Source organism: Bos indicus, chromosome 26, assembly GCF_029378745.1.
Source record: "Bos indicus isolate NIAB-ARS_2022 breed Sahiwal x Tharparkar chromosome 26, NIAB-ARS_B.indTharparkar_mat_pri_1.0, whole genome shotgun sequence".
NCBI lineage: Eukaryota > Metazoa > Chordata > Mammalia > Artiodactyla > Bovidae > Bos > Bos indicus.
The window spans coordinates 44,312,692-44,335,480 of NC_091785.1; the positions used below are offsets into that span (position 1 = coordinate 44,312,692).

The 22,789-nt window shown below is 42.5% G+C and overlaps 1 long non-coding RNA gene across 1 annotated transcript; it reads right to left on the reverse strand.

The window, feature by feature from the left end:
• Window positions 1-1,392: 1,392 nt before the first annotated feature.
• LOC139179920 (uncharacterized) lies at window positions 1,393-21,202 on the reverse strand. Its single transcript, XR_011564217.1, has 3 exons — window positions 20,824-21,202; window positions 2,496-2,614; window positions 1,393-1,697 (listed from the first exon to the last, which is right to left on the reverse strand). It is a non-coding gene; the product is annotated as an uncharacterized lncRNA (long non-coding RNA).
• Window positions 21,203-22,789: the final 1,587 nt, after the last annotated feature.

Sequence of the window (22,789 nt, forward strand, 5' to 3'; positions counted from 1 at the left end):
TCAGTAAATGATAGCAGTGATCAATATATAATACGTGGTATGTTGCAGGTCATTCTGGTGAGTTACTTTAAATATTGTGCTTACTATGAACACCTTTTGTGTCATGAATAGAGTAGAACTAAGGGCAGGTACATGGATAGAGACTCAGTTGCTTTGGTACAAATATGTCTTTTTTGATCTGTGAAGGGGCCTTTTGGAGACCCCACCACCACCGCCGCCATCACAAAAATCTAACCAATCAAACAAAACCCAGTAGGTTCCCACAGCCGCCAACCCTTAAACCACAACACTCAACTTGAGTCCGCCCCCTGCACTTCTCGGTGGGCGACAGACCAAGGACCATTTCTGAAGTAAATAGTGTCATCTGCTTCGTGTGCAAGACGCTGTGGCGAGAATGAGAATGTGCAGATTCCTGAGTGACTGCTGACCTAGGCAGCTGGTTGGGACTGGAAGGCCAGAGACAAGGCATTGGGGTAGAGACACATGGCTGGATGCATGTGAAGAATACAAGGTGCGATGTCGTTTATATCACACATTAATGCTCACTGAGGGCATTTACTACAGATGAAGAACTGAATAGCAAAGCAGACGACATGACTCAGCCAGTTGACATTAACCAGGCTTCATCACTGACCACCTACAAGGGACAATATGGGCACGTGACTGGAGGGGCCACGATGGCAGAGGTGAGGGCCATGCGTGGGCTCAACAGCAGGGACACCCACCTACTGGAATCGGTCTAACTGTCCCTGCCTCCAAATGCCCAACCTGCGGCAACACAGACCCACCAGAAACCTCTGATATGGCATGATTCCTTGAAGAGATCAACCAGTTGGTTCGTGGCAAATCAAACTAGTTGGGCCCTTGCATTCTGGAATGGCCAATGGTTCATCCGCAAGGGGATAGATACCTACTCCAGGTACGGATTTACCTTTCCTGCCACAGAGGCTCAGCCAGCACTATTAACTGGTGGTTTATGGAATGCCTGATCTGTAGGCATGGAATCACACATACTATACATTCAACCAGGGGACCTACTTCTCAGTGAGGAAGGTGCAGGGTTGAGCCTCTGACCATGGGATCCACAGCTCACATCATACACCGCACTGCCCTGCACCAGCCAGCATCAGTGAGTGCTGCAACAGCCTTCTAAAGGCTGTGCCAGCTCAGAGGCAACACTCTTGAAAGGCTGGTGTGCCAATCTTGGGGACACAGTGTAGGCATTAAATCAGAGGCCTCTCTATGGCTGGCCCTGCCTCTCTAGCAGGGAGAAGGCATGGTGCCTGAATCGAAGGAGTGGAAGCGGGTATGGTCCTGCTTACTGTCATGCCCAACAGCTGACTGGAGGGTCTGTGTTTCCTATCCCCACAGCTCTGTACTCTGCTTAAAAAAAAAGTTCTAACCAGACAAATACTATCGCAGTTGGGTAAGCAAGGTTAAGCTCCACAGTGATGTCATACTTATAGCCTACACCCTTGAAAACAACGTGATGAGAATGACGCTTTACCACTGTCAAAACACACACACCTTCCGGAGATGAGAAGAACATCAGGCTAAGTCCAACAGACAGGCATCCTATGAAACCCTTGACCTAGTACTACTCACAACTGCCAAGGTCATCCCAAATAAGGAAAGTCTTAGACTGTCACAACTCGGAGGGAGACAGGATGACAAGATGTAGAATCCTGGGTAGGATCCTAGAACAGAAGAAGGACATTAGGGAAAAAACTAAGGAAATCTGAATAATTATTTATTATAATTTAGTAGACTATATTTTAATTTGATCATCCTTTAATAAATGAATGTGTTATTATTTAGTTGACAATAGTGGAGGAATGTTGACTTATTAATGGTGACAAGGGAGCCATACTACTGAAAGATGCTGGCAAAGGGGGAGCCTGGGTGTGCGTATATGGGAAATCTGTGTTATCGTCACAATTGTTCTGGAAATCTACAGCTATTCTCAAGTAAGAAGTTTATAAAAGAAAGCTTTTTTTTGCTCTCAAAGGGAACCCACTCTTTCTGGGGGACACAATAAGGGTCTTACTGGACTAGCAGCTTCAGCTGTTGCCCGGGAACTTTAGACTCCTGTGCCAGGGACCAGCAGATGAGGAATTGCCATCTTGGCAAGGGAAGTACCACCATCAGCAAAAGAAAGGGTATTTCTTTTCCTGTCCTTCTTTTTGATGATGCTTGGGAATTTTGTGCCATGGTGTGAACATCCTGCTCTCTGGGTTCTCTGTTGTCCCTACTTCCCACTTCCAGCAGACCTAGGTCCAAAGATCTGGACCTCCAGCCAGATCTCGGAACCCCGCAGAGCAAGCTTCACCAACTTTCTACAGGCTGCTGTGTCTGGAAGCCACAACTCTTTCAAAAACTCAGTGTTTCAAATTCATTTTCTCAAAGAACGATGTTATCTGTGTAAGATATCCCTAGGGTGCCCCTAGGAAACTGTTTAATAAATAATGGTGGAGTAGAATCAGAACTGGACTTACCAGGGTGCTAGGTGAGATGTAGTGGAGTTTGGAGTCGGGTACGAGTTCCAAGCCCAGCTCTGCCAGTCACTCACTGTGACCTTGGGCAAGTTGCTTCATATCTCCAAGCCTCAACTTTCCTGTAAATTACATGGCAATTAGCTAACTGTATTTTAATTAAAATATAGTTTAGAGACTGTTTCACAATCTTGTAGTATTAGGTGAGATGGCAAATCCAGACAGGCACTTAATGTTACTTTCTTCTCCTCCTTTAGTCCACCTTCCTGCCAGGCTGGCGGAAGTAATTACTGAGGGCCCCTCCCTTCCTTAAGGGTTTCCCTTGTGGCTCAGCTGGTAAAGAATCCGCCTGCAATGCAGGAGACCCTGGTTCTATTCCTGGGTTGAGAAGATCCGCTGGAGAAAGGATAGGCTACCCACTCCAGTATTCTTGGGCTTCCCTTGTGGCTCAGCTGGTAAAGAATCTGCCTGCAATGTGGGAGACCTGGGTTCCATCCCTGGGTTGGGAAGATCCCCTGGAGAAGGGAAAGGCTACCCACTCCAGTATACTGGCCTGGAGAATTCCATGGACTGAATAGTCCACGGGGTCGCAGAGAGTCAGACACAACTGAGCCTTCCTTAAATCACTGACATTTCTTGGTGGTAAGAAAACTAAGAAATTTTCCAGCATTTTCCAGTCTTCCCATCCTCATGGACCTGCAAGAACCTTTAAGTGCAAGGGACAGTTACAGGTGCCGCCCACCTCCTCATTTGCCATTTGTTGGTTCACTAATTCATTCGTTCATTCAGTCAACAAAAATGGTTAACACCCAACTGCATGTTATGTGTCCGATGCATTTCTAGGCAGCATAAGAAGCGGTCAAGAAAAGAGTACGGTGGATCTGGTGGCCAGGCTCTGGACAGTGAGATACTGACCCCTGGACATTTGCTATTATCTGAATGTTTGTGTTCCCACAGATTCTTATATTGAACCCTAACCCCCAAAATGATTAGGAGGTGATTAAGCTGAAGCTCCAATACTTGGGCCACCTGATGTGAAGAGCACTCATTGGAAAAGACCGTGATGTTGGGAAAGACTGAGGGCAGGAGGAGAAGGGGGCAACAGAGGATGAGATGATTGGATGCATCACTGACTCAATGGACAAGAATTTGAGCAAACTCCAGGAGACAGCAAAGGACTGGGAAGCCTGGCGTGCTGCAGTTCATGGGATCAAAAAGAGTTGGACAAGACTTAGCGACTGAACAACAAGAAAGTATCAGCAGATGGGCCTTTGGGAGGTGATTAGTCATGAGAATAAAGCCCTCATGAATGGGATTAGTGCCCTTATAAAAGGGACTCCACAGAGCTCTACAGCCCCATCCACCATGTGAAGACACAGCAACAAATCAGCTGTCTGCAACCTGGAAAAAGGCCTTCACCGCAGCCCAACCATGAGGACTTCCAGCCTCCAGAACTGTGCAAAACAGGTGCTTGTTGCTTGTAAGACACCCAGTCAGGGTTACTTTGTTATAGCCTGAACAGACTAGGACAACACTCATTGGTGAAAGACAATGTAATTTATTATAGTTGGTTAAGACCAATTACGGGCTTCCTAGTTGACTCAGTGGTAAAGAATCTGCCTGCCAAGGCAGGAGTCACAGTAGATGTGGATTCAGTCCCTGGGTTGGGAAGATCCTCTGGAGGTGAAAACGGCCACCCACTCCAGTATTCTTGCCTGGAACAACCCCATGGACAGAGGAGCCTGGCAGGCTACAGTCCATGGGGATGCAAAGAGTCGGACTCGACTGAAGGGACTGAGCATGCACGCCAAGACCAATTAAAATCCATTCCCTGGGGCTGGAAGGGGTGTACATTTCCTGATGTCATAGGTTGTCTGCCTGCTGCCTTGGCCCCAAATTGGAGCACTGTCAGCAGGAAAGAAAGAAGGAAATTATTCTGGGGTCAGCTATAGAAGATGTCTGCTTCCTATGTTTAGATGTGGCTTTTTTACTTTCACACTTCTAATTTGAAGTCTCACTTTTTCTTTTACCCTGGGTTCTTCAATAGTTTTCTCCTGTCTTTTCTATTCTTTCTTTTCAGAATGCTTCAAAATGAATATTGAACTTACTGGATTCATCCATTATATTTATTAACTTTTCTGCTAAATGCCCTATCTCTCTGTGCATTTTTCAGCTTTGTTTTCAGACTTCCTTGACATCAGTTTCCAACTCTTGTATTTTTTTCTTTTCTTGGGCTGCTTAGTGTGACATGTGGGATCTTAGTTCCCCACATGTCAGGATTGAACCCCTGCCCCCTGCTTTGGAAGGGCAGAGTCCCAACTACTGGACCCTCAGGGAAGCCCCTAACACTTGTCTTTTTAATTTATTATTTTATTTTATTTCAGATCTATTATATCAGATCAGATCAGATCAGTTGCTCAGTCGTGTCCGACTCTTTGCGACCCCATGAATAGCAGCATGCCAGGCCTCCCTGTCCATCACCAACTCCCGGAGTTCACTCAGACTCACATCCATCGAGTCAGTGATGCCATCCAGCCATCTCATCCTCTGTCATCCCCTTCTTCTCCTGCCTCCAATCCCTCCCAGCATCAGAGTCTTTTCCAATGGGTCAACTCTCCACATTAGGTGGCCAAAGTACTGGAGTTTCAGCTTTAGCATCATTCCTTCCAAAGAAATCCCAGGGCTGATCTCCTTCAGAATGGACTGGTTGGATCTCCTTGCAGTCCAAGGGACTCTCAAGGTCTTCTCCAACACCACAGTTCAAAAGCATCAATTATTTGGCGCTCAGCTTTCTTCACACTCCAACTCTCACATCCATACATGACCACTGGAAAAACCAAAGCCTTGACTAGATGGACCTTTGTTGGCAAAGTAATGTCTCTGCTTTTCAATATGCTATTCTAGGTTGGTCATAACTTTTCTTCCAAGGAGTAAGCATCTTTTCATTTCATGGCTGCAGTCACCATGTGCAGTGATTTTGGAGCCCCCCAAAATAAAGTCTGACTCTGTTTCCACTGTTTTCCCATCTATTTCCCATGAAATGGTGGGACCAGATGCCATGATCTTCGTTTTCTGAATGTTGAGCTTTAAGCCAACTTTTTCATTCTCCTCTTTCACTTTCATCAAGAGGCTTTTTCGTTCCTCTTCACTTTCTGCCATAAGGGTGGTGTCATCAACATTTGAGGTTATTGATATTTCTCCCAGCAATCGTGATTCCAGCTTGTGCTTCTTCCAGCCCAGCGTTTCTCATGATGTACTCTGCATAGAAGTTAAATAAGCAGGGTGACAATATACAGCCTTGACGTACTCCTTTTCCTATATGGAACCAGTCTGTTGTTCCATGTCCAGTTCGGACTATTGCTTCCTGACCTGCATATAGGTTTCTCAAGAGGCAGGTCAGGTGGTCTGGTATTCCCATCTCATTCAGAATTTTCCACAGTTTATTGTGATCCACACAGTCAAAGGCTTTGGCATAGTCAATAAAGCAGAAATAGATGCTTTTCTGGAATTCTCTTGCTTTTTTGATGATCCAGCAGATGTTGGCAATTTGATCTCTTGTTCCTCTGCCTTTTCTAAAACCAGCTTGAACACCTGGAAGTTCACGGTTCACATATTGCTGAAGCCTGGCTTGGTGAATTTTGAGCATTGCTTTACTAGTGTGTGAGATGAGTGCAATTGTGCAGTAGTTTGAGCATTCTTTGGCATTGCCTTTCTTTGGAATTGGAATGAAAACTGACCTTTCCAGTCCTGTGGCCACTGCTGAGTTTTCCAAATTTGCTGGCATATTGAGTGCAGCACTTTCACAGCATCATCTTTCAGAATTTGAAATAGCTCAACTGGAATTCCATCACCTCCACTAGCTTTGTTCGTAGTGATGCTTTCTAAGGCCCACTTGACTTCACATTCCAGGATGTCTGGCTCTAGATGAGTGATCACACCATCGTGATTATCTGGGTCATGAAGCTCTTTTTTGTACAGTTCTTCAGTGTATTCTTGCCACCTCTTCTTAATATCTTCTGCTTCTGTTAGGTCCCCTGGTGGCTCAGATGGTAAAGAATCTGCCTGCAATGTGGGAGACTTGGGTTCTATCCCTGAGTTGGGAAGGTCTCTGCAGAAGGAAATGGTAACCCACTCCAGTATTCTTGCCTGGAGAATTCCATGGATAGAGGAGCCTGGCAGGCTACAGTCCATGAGGTTGCAAAGAGTCAGACATGACTGAAGTGACTTGGCACATGTGTATATATATTTCAGCTTTGGTTCTCTTTTCCTTTTTTACAGCATCTTGTTCTTATTTTAGTGATGCAGTATCATCTTAAATCTCTTCGAGGATATTAGAAAGTTAAAAAAAAATCCCTTTTGTTTCTTGCAGAGTTATTTTTGCTAAGGTCGCTTATTTATCTTTCTCTTTTGTGTTGCAGATACTCCTCAAATGTCTGGTGCGTTTGAAACAGAGGGGATAAAAATGCCTGCTTGGGGGCCTGAGGCTGTGCTTGGGGCTTGCTGCCCTGAAGGTGTAGCATTCTCTAGGGTACAGAGACCTAAGAGTCAGCTTCCATGATGGGACTGCCCCACCTGCCAGGCTGAGTGCTTTGTTCGGGGCTAAGAGCAGACTCACCAGCTGCCCTTGTTCGCTCTTTCGTTGTTCAGTTGCTCAGTCGTGTCCAACCCCATGGACCGCGGCATGCCAGGCTTCCCTGTCCTTCACCATCTCCTGGAGCTTGCTCAACCTCTTGTCCATGGAGTCGGTGATGCCATCTAACCATCTCATCCTCTGTGGTCCCCTTCTCCTCCTGCTGCCTTCAGTCTTTCCCGGCGTCAGGGTCTTTTCTAATGAGTCAGCTCTTCACATCAGTTGGCCAAAGTATTGGACCTTCAGCATCAGTCCTTCCAATGAATAATCAGGACTGATCTCCTTTAGGATGGACCGGTTGGATCTCCTTGCAGTCCAAGGGACTCTCAAGAGTCTTCTCCAACACCACAGTTCAAAAGCATCAATTCTTCGGTGCTCAACCTTCTTTATAGTCCAACTCTCACATCCATACATGACTACTGGGAAAAACCATAGCTTTGACTATATGGACCTTTGTCAGCAAAGTAGTGTCTCTGTTTTTAATGTGCTGTCTAGGTTGGTCACAGCTTTTCTTCCAAGGAGCAAGCATCTTTTAATTTCACAACTGCAGTCATCATCTTCAGTGATTTTGGAGCCCAGGAAAGTCTGTCACTGTTTCCGTTGTCTCCTCATCTATTTTCCATGAAGTGATGGGACCAGATGCCATGATCTTTGTTTTTTGAATTTTGAGTTTTAAGCTAGAATTTTCACTCTCCTCTTTCACATTCATCAAGAGGCTCTTTAGTTCCTCTTTGCTTTCTGCCATAGAGTGGTGTCATCTGCATATCTGAGGTGATTGATATTTCTCTCGGCTATCTTGATTCCAGCTTGTGCTTCATCCATCCTGGCATTTCACATGATGTACTCTGCATATAAAATAAATAAGCAGGGTGACAATATACAGCCTTGATGTACTCCTTTCCCAATTTGGAACCACTCCATTGTTTCATGTCCAGTTCTAGTTGTTGCTTCTTGACCAGCATACAGGTCACTTTAGATTTTTATTAAATAAATTGACATAGAGAAAATCTCTCCATTTTCTTCCACTTAGGTAGGAATGCCTGGCCAACCCCTGTTTCCCCAACAGGGAAACAGATGTGTGAGTGTGTGTGGGGACTGACCATTCAGAACAGAGTGTGTGTGTGTGTGTGTGTGTGTGTGTGTGTGTGGCCACTCAGTTGCTCAGTCATGTCTGACTCTCCATGCACTTTTCCAGGCAAGGATATTGGAGTGGGTTGCCATTTCCTTCTCTAGAGGATCTTCCCTACCAAGGGATTGAACCAGTCTCTTGTGTCTCATACATTGGCTGGCAGATTTTTTACTACTGAGCCACCTTCAGAATAGAAAAATAGAACACCCTTCACAAATGTATATTTTCAGCCCAGCTTCTCACTGCTGCTCCCTGGAGGTCCGCAGTTTTCAGGTTGGGGACTCTGGGTACTTCTACTCCAACGGGACTCTCTTGCCCATCAGCTTCTGCCTCACTCTGCTCTGTTTCAATAACAGTACCTTTACATCATCTAGAAATTCATTTATTTTCTGATGGCTCTTTTCAGTTCTCTTTACTGGTGTGTGATCCTACATTTTAAAACTTTTTCAGTATTCTTTTAATGGGGTCTCAGGAGAAAGGAGAATGCTGGGGTCTCAATCTTGACCTGGAAAACTACTGTGGAGGTGTTTTTTTTTTTTTTTTTGGTGGGGATAGGTTAATTGCCTAATTTGTTTTTTTTTTAAATTAAATTGTGGTAAAATACATGTCATATAAAATTTACTATCTTAACCATTTGAGTGTACAGATCAGTAGTGTTAAGTACATTTACATTGCTGTGCAAACATCATTACCATCCACCTCCAGAACTCGTGTTTTCATCTTTAAAAAACTGGAATTTCATTCTCCTTAAAGAACAGCTCCTCATTCCCTTCACCACTTCCTGGAAACCACACTTCTATTTCCTGTCTCTATATACTTGACTACTCTAGGTATCTCATATAAGTGGAAATATACAATATTTGTCTCTTTGTAACAGGCTTAATGTTCTCAAGATTCACACATTTTAACACATGCCAGAATTTCCTTCCTTTTAAAGGCTGAATAATATTCCATTTCATGTACATACCACATTCTACTTATTTATGTATTCATCAATAAACACTTGGGTTGCTTCTGTGTTTTTGCTGTTGCGAAGAATGCTGCTTTGAACGTGGGTGTACACATACTTCTGAGTTGTAAAAGGGCTGCTATGCAGGAGGTCCACAGCCAGTCAACTGCAGATTAGATGTAGTGGTGTGCCAGTCCCCTACTGCAATTGGATGAAATTGTCACCATCATCACATTGTCATCTATGTAAGACTAGTGTCTGGAGGTTTACTTGATGTATCTTTTCTAGGTCCATCATCATAACTCCCAGGGTGGCTAATGCAGATAGCATTATTTCTGCATTATAGTTGAAGAGTTAGAGCTACAGAGAGGTTAAGTGACTTGCCTAAGCTGGTGAGCAATACAGATAAAACTACTGAAAAATTCTGTCAGCCTGAAAGACCTTGTTGAGTTGTTGTATCTGCACAGCCTCTGTCGATGTAGACACAGCCATGGACTGATTGTCTCTAATCTAGTAAATTTAATGCAACTTTTCCTAACTGATAAGACAGGTTGACATAGTAAATTTCATGTGAAAAGAAGAAATCTGTCTGAAGCTCTGCCAGTTAAAATAAGACAGAATATCAGATATGATTTAACTATTAAAATGATACAGATTAATTTCTTTTTCCTTTTCATAGAGGGGAACAAGGTAAATGCTTGTGGGTTGTTGGAATTGTGTTTCCCGTTTGTGTATTCCTTCAAAAAGTGAACATTATTATGTTGTTTATTCATCTGTTAATGACAGCTGATTATCAAACCATAAATATACATGTTGAATCTAATGGTTTGTGAACGTGAAGCATCAGACAGTAATATCAGTGGATATTTAGGGAAGTCTAAGGCTTCATCCCAACCACTATCTAGCTTGTCAGTTTCCTGTGGAATTATCTGATTCTATGTGCTGTCAGCCAAATCAAGTGTTAGTCAGAAAGCAGAATTCCTTCCCCCACCTTTATTGCTATTTTTTTCTTCCTGTCAGTAAACAGATTAAAAAAAGAAAGAAACAACTCTCTTGTGTAATCTAGGCTATAGATATCACATTTTTTTTTCTATTTCTTTTGGAAAAAAGCAAATGTGATTACTTAAGGCTTTCCATTCTCAAATAATTTCAGGAACATTAGTAAATACATATGCACCCAATATCTTTGTACCATATATAGGAGAAAAAGAACAGATAGGAAGATGCTAACTCAAATTAAAGAGGCTTCATCCTTCAGCCCTAAAGTCCCATGGTACTTATTTAAAATTAAAAAATATTTAGCCACGAGCGGTTTGCTCCCTTAATGCCAAGATACATTCATTTACTTTCTAAGCAGAGCCAGAGTATCCTGGTGTTTAAGTTCCGATGGTATACTAATATGTGCCAGAGAAAGACACACCATTCCCCAGGGTATGACCAGGAGCCTCTGAGACCTTTTCTTAGAACGTCTTCATTCTTCCTTTAACCCAGTACACAGTGAAAGGCACCCACTAGTGCCAGGCCTGCACTCAGCCCTGGGGAACAGAAGTCTGTGCTGGAGGTTCTTGAGGCTGGTAGGATGGAAGGTAACGTGGCAGAGAGGACAGGGCTTGCGCAGAATCCTGTACTTAACTGCGGAGGGCGTGGCCTTAACCTCTGCAAGTCCTTCTTTGGCAGGGATGGGAACGCACACCCAAGGAGCTGGGAGATGAAGTGGTTTACCCATAGCTGGCTCAAGGAACAGAGCTGCAGCACTGAGGAAACTCCTGGCTTATTTCCGCTTCTTTTACCTCCCGACTCCCTTCAATGGGACCTCTACTCGACACACTCTACCAACAACGCTTTCTCACCTTCCTCCATTTTTGCTGCTGCGTTGGACCCTACTGACCCTCAAAATCTTGCTTTCCCTTCTGTCAACACTGTCCTGGTCTCTTATTTCTCTGGTCTCTTCTCTTCTGGGGCCCTTGCACTTTCTTTTCTTTCTCAAATAGTGGATTTTCATGAAGTCTCTGCTTATGTATCCCTTCATAATAGTGCTCTTTCAGCATCAACCATCTCTTCAAAGAGGGGCTTCCCAGGTGGCCCTAGTGGTAAAAGAACCTGTCTGCCAACGCAGGAGACATAAGAGACTCGGGAAGATCCTTGGGTCGGGAAGACCCTCTGGAGTAGGAAATGGCAACCCACTCCAGTGTTCCTGCCTGGAGAGTCCCGAGGACAGAGGAGCCTGGTGGGCTACAGTCCATGACCCTTTCACTTTCCTCACTCTGAAGCCCCCAAATTGACATCTGTTATTTTCATATCCAGACCTGTAGTTTGAATTTTCAACTAAATAGCCAACTTGGATGTTTACCTTCTACTCAAAATCTCTATTGTTATATATATTATCTCTCAGCCAAACCAACTTCCCTAGTAGGACTTTCTATTTCCCCCACCCCCTCTGTCGGTAGCATCATTTCTCAATTATCTGCAAAGGAAATATTAGAGTCAAATATATATTTTTTCTTTAATTGATTTTTCATTTACTTATACAATTTTTTAATGGGCTCTTCTTTCAAAACTTTTCTCAGCAGGAAAGCATTAGACACAGTCACAAAAGACAATAACAATTTTTAAAACCTATAACTAAATAAGCCTATAAACATAAAGCAGTGTATATAGCATGACCCCCATTTCGTTTTAGCAGTACAGCTCTCCCCTCTGCCAGTCTAACCCATCTACAAATGTGCATAAAAGTGAACCGAGAGGGACCTCCCTGCTGGTCCAGAGGTTAAGAATCTGCCTTGTAACACAAGTGATGCAGGTTTGATTCCTGGTCTGGGAACTGAGACCCCACAGACCGTGGAGCAACTAAGCCCAGGTGCCCAACCGAGACTTAGGCAGCAAGATGAATAAATAAAATAAACATTTAAAAAAAGGAGGCTGAAAGGATGTTTGGAAAATGTCAACAGTAATAGTAACTAAGTCTCAGTAATGGGATTATGAGGGAATTTTACTTTCTTTTTTGTTTCATTTTCTTTATTTTTTGGACTTTTGATGCATAGAATAGGATTAATTTTAAGCCTTAGTTTAAGGTACACACTCAAAATTAGTCCCTCTTATTTGCTCTTTTGTTTACTTATTCGATGATTGCAATCAGCATCTGTGCCCACTATCTAATCCAAACTGTCAAACAATAACATAAGCTTACATTTCCTGTGTGCTGGGCCCCTATCCCCAATATCTCCTGGGTCCTACCAGCAAGGCCTAAGGGATCCCACTGGTTCCACATTGTGTCCAACATGTGGGATGTCAGGCTTCTCAATTTTTGCCAATTGAATGGGAATAAAATAGCATTTTATTGTTGTCTTGGCTTGCACTTCCTCAGTACTAACAAAATTGCATAATTCGTTGTGTATTTATAGGTTGTATCTTTTCCCTCCTCTGCAAATTTATGGGCTTATGGCTTTTCCATTTTTCAAATAGTTAGTTTGTTTTTGTCATATTGATTTGTAGGAATAAGACAAGGCTGCCCGCTAATGCCACTGCTATTCAATACTTTCCTGGAGGTCCCTGTCAAAGAATAATAAAGACATGAAAAATAAAGACATTTGGGCTGGAAAGGAAGAAATATATGACTTTCGTTATTTGTAGATAACATTACTGAGTACATAGAACATCCAAAATAATCCACACGTTTTTAGAATTAAAGGTGACTTTAGCAAGGCAACTGAATATGAAATCAAAAGACAAACGTCGGTGGCATTTCTATATACCAGCAATAAAACTAGAAAATGTAATATTAAGAAGCTCATCATTGTAATACCAAGACAACGCTATACAATACCTACGATTAAACCCATAAAAGACACAAGATGAAATCTTAAAAGTATGAAATTCTTCAATGAGACACATTTAGAAGATCTAAATAAACTGAGAGAAATTTTACATTTGGGAATAGAATTTTCATCCCCACCCCCCCACAATCAGCACAACACTCTTCCGTATTTTCTGTGAAACTTGAGAAACGTATTCTATTTATGTGGAATAGCAAGAACACCAGGAGTATTAATAGGATTTTTCAGAAGAGAAGAGAGAGTAAGGTACACTCACCCTAACAGATCTCAAGTCTCCTTCTACACACATGGTAATTAAGATGGTGGCATTGGCGCAGGGAAAGGCAAACTGTGAGTGGAAGCGGATGGAGAGACCAAGAACAGACGTGGGGCTTTGAAACACAGCAGAGGTGCCATGAGGACTCACGGGGAAAAGAGACGGCTCAATAAAGGAAGCTAAGAAACTGTTTATCCACGTGAAACACCAACTGGGTCTCTATAAACGCCAAAAGAATTAAAGTCTTAACTGTCATAAGTGAAACTTCTAAAATACAGGTGAATATCACTCTGATCTTGAGCTACAACAGACTTCTTAAACAAAACCCAAACAAGCTAATCACAACACAAAAGATGGATAAATTTGGCCAAATGAAAATGAAAGCCTTCTTTTTCTTTTTTTTTCTTAATAAAAAACACTTAAAAAGTGAAATAGCCAACAAACTGAAAAATACCTGTGAAAAAGATAATGATATGTGTCAAGAAATATGAAAAACTCCTACAATGTCTTTAAAAAAGATAATAAACCCAATAGAAACATGTTTTTACATTTTCATAGCAAAAAGCTTCTACTTGTGTAATAAAAATACATATTTTAATGATAATTTAAAAAGAAGTCTTATCTATGGTCATATGCTTTCTCTTCATTTGGTTATTCTTTAATGTCTCTCATTAAAAGACTTTTTAATGTTTTTCATGTTTAGATCTTGTATATTTATGGCAGATTTCCTGTTAAAAATATAAAAGAAAGAGACCTAATGTTAAAACAATTAATATTGAAATAGTCCTTATGACCCAATAAGAAAAGTACTCAACAAAGCAGAATAACAGGTGAAGGGCAAGAACCTGATGAAAGAAAAATACAAATGGAGAATAAATATAAAATGTTTTGTGCTACTAACAATCAAATAAAATAATGAAATAACACTTCCACTTCCAAAGAGTCCAAGGATGATTATGGCCAGACAAGCAAGACAGTCATTCTCATCTACTGAAGCTGGGTGTGTGGAATAATTCAATATTTCTGGGAAGCAGTTTGTTAGTATGCATCAAAAGCCTTTAAAATGTTCATAATTTTTAACCAAGTAAGCCAATTTAAAAATCCATGCTAGAAGCAGAGATATAGTCAAAAATTATAAATAACAATTTTTACTATACTATGGTATCACTGATTCAGTGGACATGAATCTGGGCAAGCTCTGTGAGGTGGAGGACAGGGAAGCCTGGCATGCTGCAGTCCATGGGGTCATAGAGTCGGATACTTAGCGACTGAACAGCAGTATATAGCAACACTATACTATTACTTGTAATAGCACAAGACTGGAAACAAAAGTACAAAAAGTGAAATAAAATGAATTCCATTCATTGGATGGACTGTTGTACAAACTTCCATTTTTTTTTCATGCTGAAACAAGCTCCTAAAATCATGTAATAATAAAACAATCACATGATACCAATTTTTACCTGTAAGATTAAAGATTGATAATACTAAGTGATGAGAAGGATATAATGAAACAGGCAGCATCAATTTGGGTATACGTTCTACGGCATAGCTTTTTTGGTGGGAAATCTGGCAGCACTAATTAGATTTTAAATGTATAATAATTCCAGCAATTTTACTTTTGAAAAATTTTCCATAAATATATTTGTGTAAGAGTACAGAGACTTTTTAAAAATGATTTCCACCAGACTGTAATTTGAAACACTCTAAATGCTTATCAGTAGATGACTAGTTAAATAAATTGAGGAATGGCTGCCCACTCCAATATTCTTGCCTGAGAATTCCATGGACAGAGGAGCCTGATGGGTTACATACAGTCCTTGGGGTCACAAAGAGTTTGACATGACTGAGCACAAAACAGCACACTTGTTACTGTAACCACGTAATTTAATTGAATGTCAAATGAACTGATGAAATGTAGGAGCAGAGAAAAATACATGTCTGTAAACTATGAGTTGAATGCCATTGAAAAGATTCAACATAGAGAAGTCACTGAAAAGTTGCTATAGAATTAGGAGTGGTCAAGACAACGGCTGTCTTATCCCTGGTGGCTCAGATGGTAAAGAATCTGCCTGCAGTGCAAGAGAGCTGCACTTGATCCCTGGGTCAGGAACATCCCCTGGAGAAGAGAATGGCTACCCACTCCAGTGTTCTTGCCTGGAGAATTCCACAGACTGAGGAAGCTCGTGGGCTACATACAGTCCATGGAGTAATGTCTGACAAAGAGTCGGACACCTCATGGCAACTAACACTTTCACTTTCAAGATAAGGATCAAAGAATCAATAATTGAAAACGAAAAATAGAATATTGTTCAAAAAGATTATTTGCGAATATCTTTTAGTTCTTGCTCCATTATAAAGTATTTCAAAATAAAAACATATGACAATGTATTAACTGTGTGATCGGGAGGTGGGAGGGGGGTTCAGGATGGGGAACACGTGTACACCCGTGGCAGATTCATGTTGATGTATGGCAAAACCAATACAATATTGTAAAGTAATTAGCCTCCAATTAAAATAAATAAATTTAAATTTAAAAAAAAGTACAGCTGACATTACACTTAAAGGGGTGTTGTATGTATAATATTGTCAAATATGTATACATTTGTTTTAACTTAAATGTAGAGTTTAAGATACTTACAAATTTTTTTCTGGTTCCCTGCTTGCACTATTTTGATCAACTGACCTGCCCTTATCTGATTGAATGAGAGCGCTTCCATAAAGCACTTCCCACTGCTCCCTACCTGGCATAAAGCTGGAAACTAGAAATTCCAGTGAGGACTCCTCAATGTCTTAGATAGTATTTTGTTATTAAAAATGTCAATTAAATGTTTTAAATTGACAGCAATGTATAAAATGCACAACTCTGTGCAATCTATTAGAATCGTCACTGTATGATGTACCCCCAAGTACATACAGAAGGAAATCTAAATCCTTGGTGTGGCATTCAAGGGTTATCTCTGATGTGATCAACATCTGTGCGTCACTCCCTGTCACTTCATTCTTCTCCCCTTCATATCCCTTGAATCACACATGAATTATATTTCCTAATTATGCAACATGTACCTTTTTAAATGAGCTCTTTCCTCTGATTATCCATCTAGAGACTCCTATTTATCCTTTAAAGCCCAGCCCAAATATCCCATTCCAGGGAAGTCTTTCCCCAATCTCTCCTTTATTCTAATAGCTCTTTGTGCATGGTCTTTGATAGTACACATCAGACTGCTTTGGTTTCAGTGGAACCCATAGAAACTTAGCTTCCAATGTCCAGGACATTTAAAAATTTTCACCACATTTTACTTTACCATTTTACCATAGGTTTGTTCCAGTTCTAACACCTGGAGAGGCTTAGTGACATTGTTGAAAAATATGAATTAATCAATGGATACTTGTGACATCTTATCTTTTTGATACTTCTTACTCAACCACTTGTAGACATAAGAGCGACTATAAATATAAATACTGGAGTGGGTAGCCTTTCCCTTCTCCAGGAGATCTTCCCAACCCAGGGGTCGAACCCAGGTCTCCCACATTGCAGGGGGATTCTTCACCAGCTGAGCCACTAGGAAAGCCCAAGAATACTGGAGTGGGTAGCCTATCCCTTCTCTAGCGGACCGTCTCGACCCAGGAATAGAACCAGGGTCTCCTGCATTGCAGGAGGATTATTTACCAACTGAGCTATGAGGGAAGCCCCAAATATAAATAACTTAAAAGCATATTTTGTCTTGAATTACATCACTCACTCTCCTAAATGCTCAATAATCTCTTTTGTATTCATAAGGTCATCCTTGTTCTAAAAACTGTCTTAAAAATAAGAATGAAACTCAAATTGTTGAAAGATAAGTAGTTTTACTAAATATGATAGCTCTGGCATTTTACAGATTCATCAGTGAAACTTCTTAATGGAGACAATGTGTGCTCCTCAGTTTCCCCAGCTGCAAAATAGGGCAATAATAGAACTGGCATCTGAGGGTCTTGGGAAGTTTCAAGAGATCATTTACATAAAGTATCCAAACACAGCAGAGACCCAAGAAATGAACTGCTTACACTTTTTGTTAAATTGAATTTAAAACACTTAAAAACTGTATAGCTGTAGAGACCGGAGCCAACTACATGTATAACCTAGGACCCAGGAGTCCCACTCCTAGGTATTTTCCTGCTAGAAAAGGTCACACAGGTGCATCAAAAGACACAACAAGAATGCTGACGGCATCTGTATTCATCATCGTCCCAAACTGGAAACAATCCAGATGTCAGCATTAGAATAGATAAATGCACTGTTACAGTCACAGAATAGAATACTATCCAGCAAGGAGAATAAAGAGCTGCGACACGAAAAACGTGGTTGAATCTCATCAGCACAATGTCAGGGAAAGAAGTCAGACGGGAAAGCGCATGTGCAGCATATCCAGGTGATACAGACTTGATCAAGCAAACCATCCTGCAGTGATAGAAATCATGAGCAGTCAGCCTTGGGGGGCAGAACCTGGGGGATGTGAAGGGGCTCTGGGATGCTGTGATGGTCCAGATCTTGAACCAGATGCTTACCTGGGTGTGCCCACCTTGTCAAACTTCATAAAGCTATTTATGACCCGTGTGCTTTCCTGCATGATGTCACACTTCAGTAAGAAGCTTAATTAAAATGACAAAAGACAGGGCTTCCCTGGTTGCTCAGTGGTTAAGAACCTGCCTGCCAATGCAGGAGACATGGGTTTGATCCTTGATCAGGGAAGATCCTACATGCTGCGGAGCAACTAAGCCCTTGCACCACACTTCTGAGGCTGTGCTCTTGAGCCAGCTCTGCAACGAGAAGCCATGGCAACTAGAGAGCAGTCCTTGCTGGCCACAGGTAGAGAAAAGCCCTCTCCAGCAATGAAGACCCAACACACCAAATAAATAAAAATTTAAAAAACTAACTTAAAAGACAAAAGACAAAACTGGTTGGGTGATTGGAAGGATGGATTTGACAAACACAGTGATTAGGAATTTATGATCTTCGAACGTGTAGCAGAGATGCAGGGAAGCAGTTAAGGGAACCATCAAGAACATATCCCCAAGTCTCTATGTGAATCTAGGGATGAAAACAAAACTGCTGACAGTAATGACTTATTTTCTGTTGTCTTCTTTTCTGGATGACACAGCAAAGACGCTTTCACCAGATGAGATGGGAGAGTAGTCATCTGGGAAAATAAATAATAATCTAAACTTCACACTGTCCATCAGGATAAATTATAAATGAATTGAAGATTTATATGCAAAATAGAAAACTGTAAGTTTACTGCAAGAGAAATGAGAATTCCTTTTTAATCTTGGAGTGGACAAGGCTTTTCTAACCATGACAAAAGCAAGAAAACATGGATAAATTTGACAGCACAATAGTGAAAGTCTTCTACGGCAAAACAACCACAACCATACCATATATAAAAAAGAAAGCAAACAAAAAACTTATAAAGCCAACAGACAAATAAAAACTGGACAGATAAACTGTCATTCATGCCATAGGAAGAAGACAAAGAGCTCCTAACTACTGATAAGGAAAAAAAACCCAAACTAAAATCTCAGTTGAAAAATAGGCAAGCGATATGAACAAATAGAAAAAGAAATACAAATTTTTCTTAAACATATGAAAAGATGCTTATCTTCTCTCAAAATAAGAGAAGGGCAAATAAAAATGGAGATGCTATTTTTCACTTATTTTTGTTGTTGTTGCTGTTCAATCCCTAAGTCATGTCTGACTCTTTTTGACCCTATGGACTGCAACATGCCAGGCTCCTCTCACCTCCACTGTCTCCCAGAGTTTGCTCAAATTCATGTCCATTAAGTTGATGGTGATGATATCCAACCATCTCATCCTCTGTTGTCCCCTTCTCCTCCTGCCCTCAATCTTTCCCAGAATCAGGGTCTTCTCCAATGAGTCAGTTCTTTGCATCAGGTGGCCAAAGTATTGGAGCTTCAGCTTCAGCATTAGCACTCCAATGAATATTCAGGGTTGATTTCCTTTAGGATTGACTGGTTTGATTTCCTTGCAGTCCAAGGGATTTTCAAGAATCTTCTCTGGCACCACAATTCAAAAGCATCAATTCTTTGGTGCTCAGCCTTCTTTATGGTCCAACTCTCACATCCGTACATGACTACTGGAAAAACCATAACTGATTATATGGACCTTCGTTGGCAAAGTAATGTCTCTGCTTTTTAATATGCTGTCTAGGTTTGCCATAGCTTTTCTTCCAAGGAGCAGTTTCCCTAATTACCTTTACACATTAAAAGGTGTTCGATCTTCGTGAATGTGTTAGCTATTTAAATAATTTAAAACAAATCAGGTGTCACATGTTAGCTTGCACTGGTATGGTTTGAGGTAGAATGCCTTGCCTTTTCTTAAGCTGGTGATCTCGCAAAGGAAAATAGAATTTATGTTCTTTTGTGGTTGGCATCTTTCCATTAATAAAAGATGAGGTAGAAGTCATATACTAATCCAGGACTCATGTTTTCCTACAATGGTGTTTAGTGAAATAAAGGGATTTAAACGTGTGGTCCAACCTACTTTTGAGACTCATCTTAAAAAAGAGGTTTGGAAGTCTAGAAATGAGCAAACAGAACTACAGAAAGGGTTTTTTGGATTCCTCATTTGTAGCTGCGACAGCAGAGACAAAGAAGTGGTGAGCTGCAGGGTTTGGTGAAAAATTCAGTACATGCCAATTTTATCAGATTGCCTGGATCTTTCAAACAGAAGGAGCCTTTAGGTAAAGCTAATTCTCAACAAAGTAACATGATTTTTAAAATTTTATTTTGTCCAACTCAACAGAGAAGTATGACTCAACTCACAGACCATCCATGTCTAAACTCCACAGACTCTTTAGGGCAACTGGTGAGCTACCTCTTCATGCAAGTACCTTCTGAGTGAATAACTGAGTGAACTGAGGCTTTGTGTCTTAGAAGAACTTGCACCAGGCAGCCGGCAGGGTAAAAAGAAATTAAGATGCATGTGGCCAGTGGACCAGCTTGATCAGCGGCTCTCCTTTAATTAAAGAGAACGCGAGGTGAAGTCGTCGTCTGCAAGTTACAGACTTTGAGAAATTGTCTCAATAAAGGAGAACTTCATTTGGCCTTAGGTAAAAGCCAATCAATAAATTAGTTGGCTGAGGGCAGAGACGTGAAGAGAGAGAAAATAAAGGTCAGGCGAGGGCTCTGTGCAAAAACAGGGTGGTGGGTGAAGAATCAAGGCGCGGGGCGGGGTCGGGGTGGTGGGGGTCGTGGGCACACAGCAGTCTACAAAAGGGAACAAAATAAGAAGGGGAGGAAAAGCCGCTCCGTCTGCAGTGTGCATTTCCCTGTGATGTATAAACTAGCCGATGCTCGTTAGCGGTGCTTAGCCTTGGGGGAGGCAGACCGTGCGGGAAGGACCCTCCCAACCCCATCACCTATTCCCCGCATGTAATTGTTTTCATTAGAACGGAGGAGAGAGCCATTAGCAGCCACCGTTTTCGAGGTGTCCCGGGCCCTGTTTTTTTTTTCTGCTCTGAGCGGTTGCTGATACCTGGTTCTGAGGGGTGTCCTGGCCGAGTCCGGATGGACCCCACCGCACAGGCGGGGCGGGGAGCGATGCGCTCCATCACCTGGCGGCGGGCGGGCGGGCGAGCAGTCGCCGCGAGGGCTCCCCGCTGGCCTTGTAAAGCCTGAGTCATGGTGACAGGTTTCTTTCCATCACCGTGTACGCCGCGCCTTCCCGGCTGCATTACCATTACTTAGCATCCTTCCGCCGTCCAAAAGCACTTCCCCGCGGTTTGTTAGTTATTTCTCACCCTCCTGAGGTTCGCGGTTCTCATTCGCTGTCTTGAGGGGAGGAGAGGACTCTGTCTCAGGCTGTTGCCCCCGCAAGCCCTCCTGGGCAGGGTGCGGGGGATGGGGGGGGTGCCTGGCTTTCCTCGGAAGGGCCCTCCCACCTTTGGAGGTGGCACCTGTCAGGTGAGTGCCGCAGGGCTTGAAGGATGGGGCCTGACCTCTGGCTCTCTCTCCCCCGTTATTCCAGTTTATGACCGTGGGCAAATCTTTCAGGCTCTTTTGTGTGTCTTGAGCTACAAAAGAGACAAATGACGGTGGCCCCTTTGTTCCCCATAGCCATGTATGGCCAGATCTTTTGTTTTCCCTAAAATAAGAAGTTGGAAAGACCAAATACGATAATCAAGAAGAAAATTCACTGTGCTCCAGAGAAGGGCTCCTTTCTGTGCTCTTTTGGTCACCTGCTTCCTTTACTGAAAGGCCAGCCTCTGGGGAGGTGTCCCCACCACCCCCTGCCCCAACTCTCCAATGGCTCCTGCTTCACACAAAGTCAAAATGGAAGTGGCCTGGGGCTCACAGGGGCCTGCCCTCTCTCCCTGTCTCACAGCTGTGGCCTCTGGGCCCCACGTCCCACCCCCTCCTCTCTCTGGCTCCAGCCACACCCACCTCCTTGCGCTTCCCAAGCCCACCTGCAGGGCCCCTCCTTGTAGACACCTGTACCTTCACCTTCATCTCAGCACTTACTGGTTCTCAAAGCTGCACGCTCCCTCCCCTCCTGGGCTTGGCTCAGGCGTCACCCTCTCCAGGAGGCCCTCCCTGACCACCCTTGGCACCTCTGCCCTATTTCCTCCATTGCGCTTACACCAGATGATGTGCTCAGCGTCCCCTCCACGGGTTTGCTCGTGTTTGTCTCCCCAGACCAGACGGGGAGCCCCTTGAGGGTGAGGAGTTTGCTTTCTTCCTTTTGGCATCTTCATATGTTCATTGGTGCCTAGCACATGGTAGACAATAATTATTCACTTACTGAATAAATGAATATAGCTTGATTGTAGCAATTAATAATAATAACAAACTAGTATCAAGCATTTGTATTTGTTGTCGTTGATTTGCTCAGTTGTGTCTGACTCTTTGTGAACCCATGGACTGGGTTCACACGGCTTCCCTGTCCCTCAGTATCTCCCAGAGCTTGCTCAAACTCATATCCATTGAGTCGGTGATACCATCCAGCCACCTCACCCTCTGCTGCCCGCTTCTCCTCCTGCCCTCAATCTTTCCCAGCATCAGCGCCCTTTCCAGTGAGTCGGCTCTATCATGTGGCCAAAGTATTGGAGCTTCAGTGTCAGCATCAGTCTTTCCGATGAATATTCAGGACTGATTTCCTTTAGGATTGATTGATTTGATGTCCCTGCTGTCCAAGGGACTCTCAAGGGTCTTCTCCAGCACCAGAGTTCAAAAGCATCAGTTCTTGGGTGCTCAGTCTTTATGATCCAACTCTCACATCTGTACAGGACTACTGAAAAAAAACATAGCTTTGATTATATGAATCTTTGTTGGCAAAATGATGTCTCTGCTTTTTAATATACTGTCTAGGTTTGTCATCGCTTTTCTTCCAAGAAGCAAATGTCTTTTAATTTCGTGGCTGCAGTCACTGTCTGCAGTGACTTTGGAGTCCAAGACAACAAGGTCTGTCTCTGTTTCCATTGTTTCCCCGTATTTGCCATGAA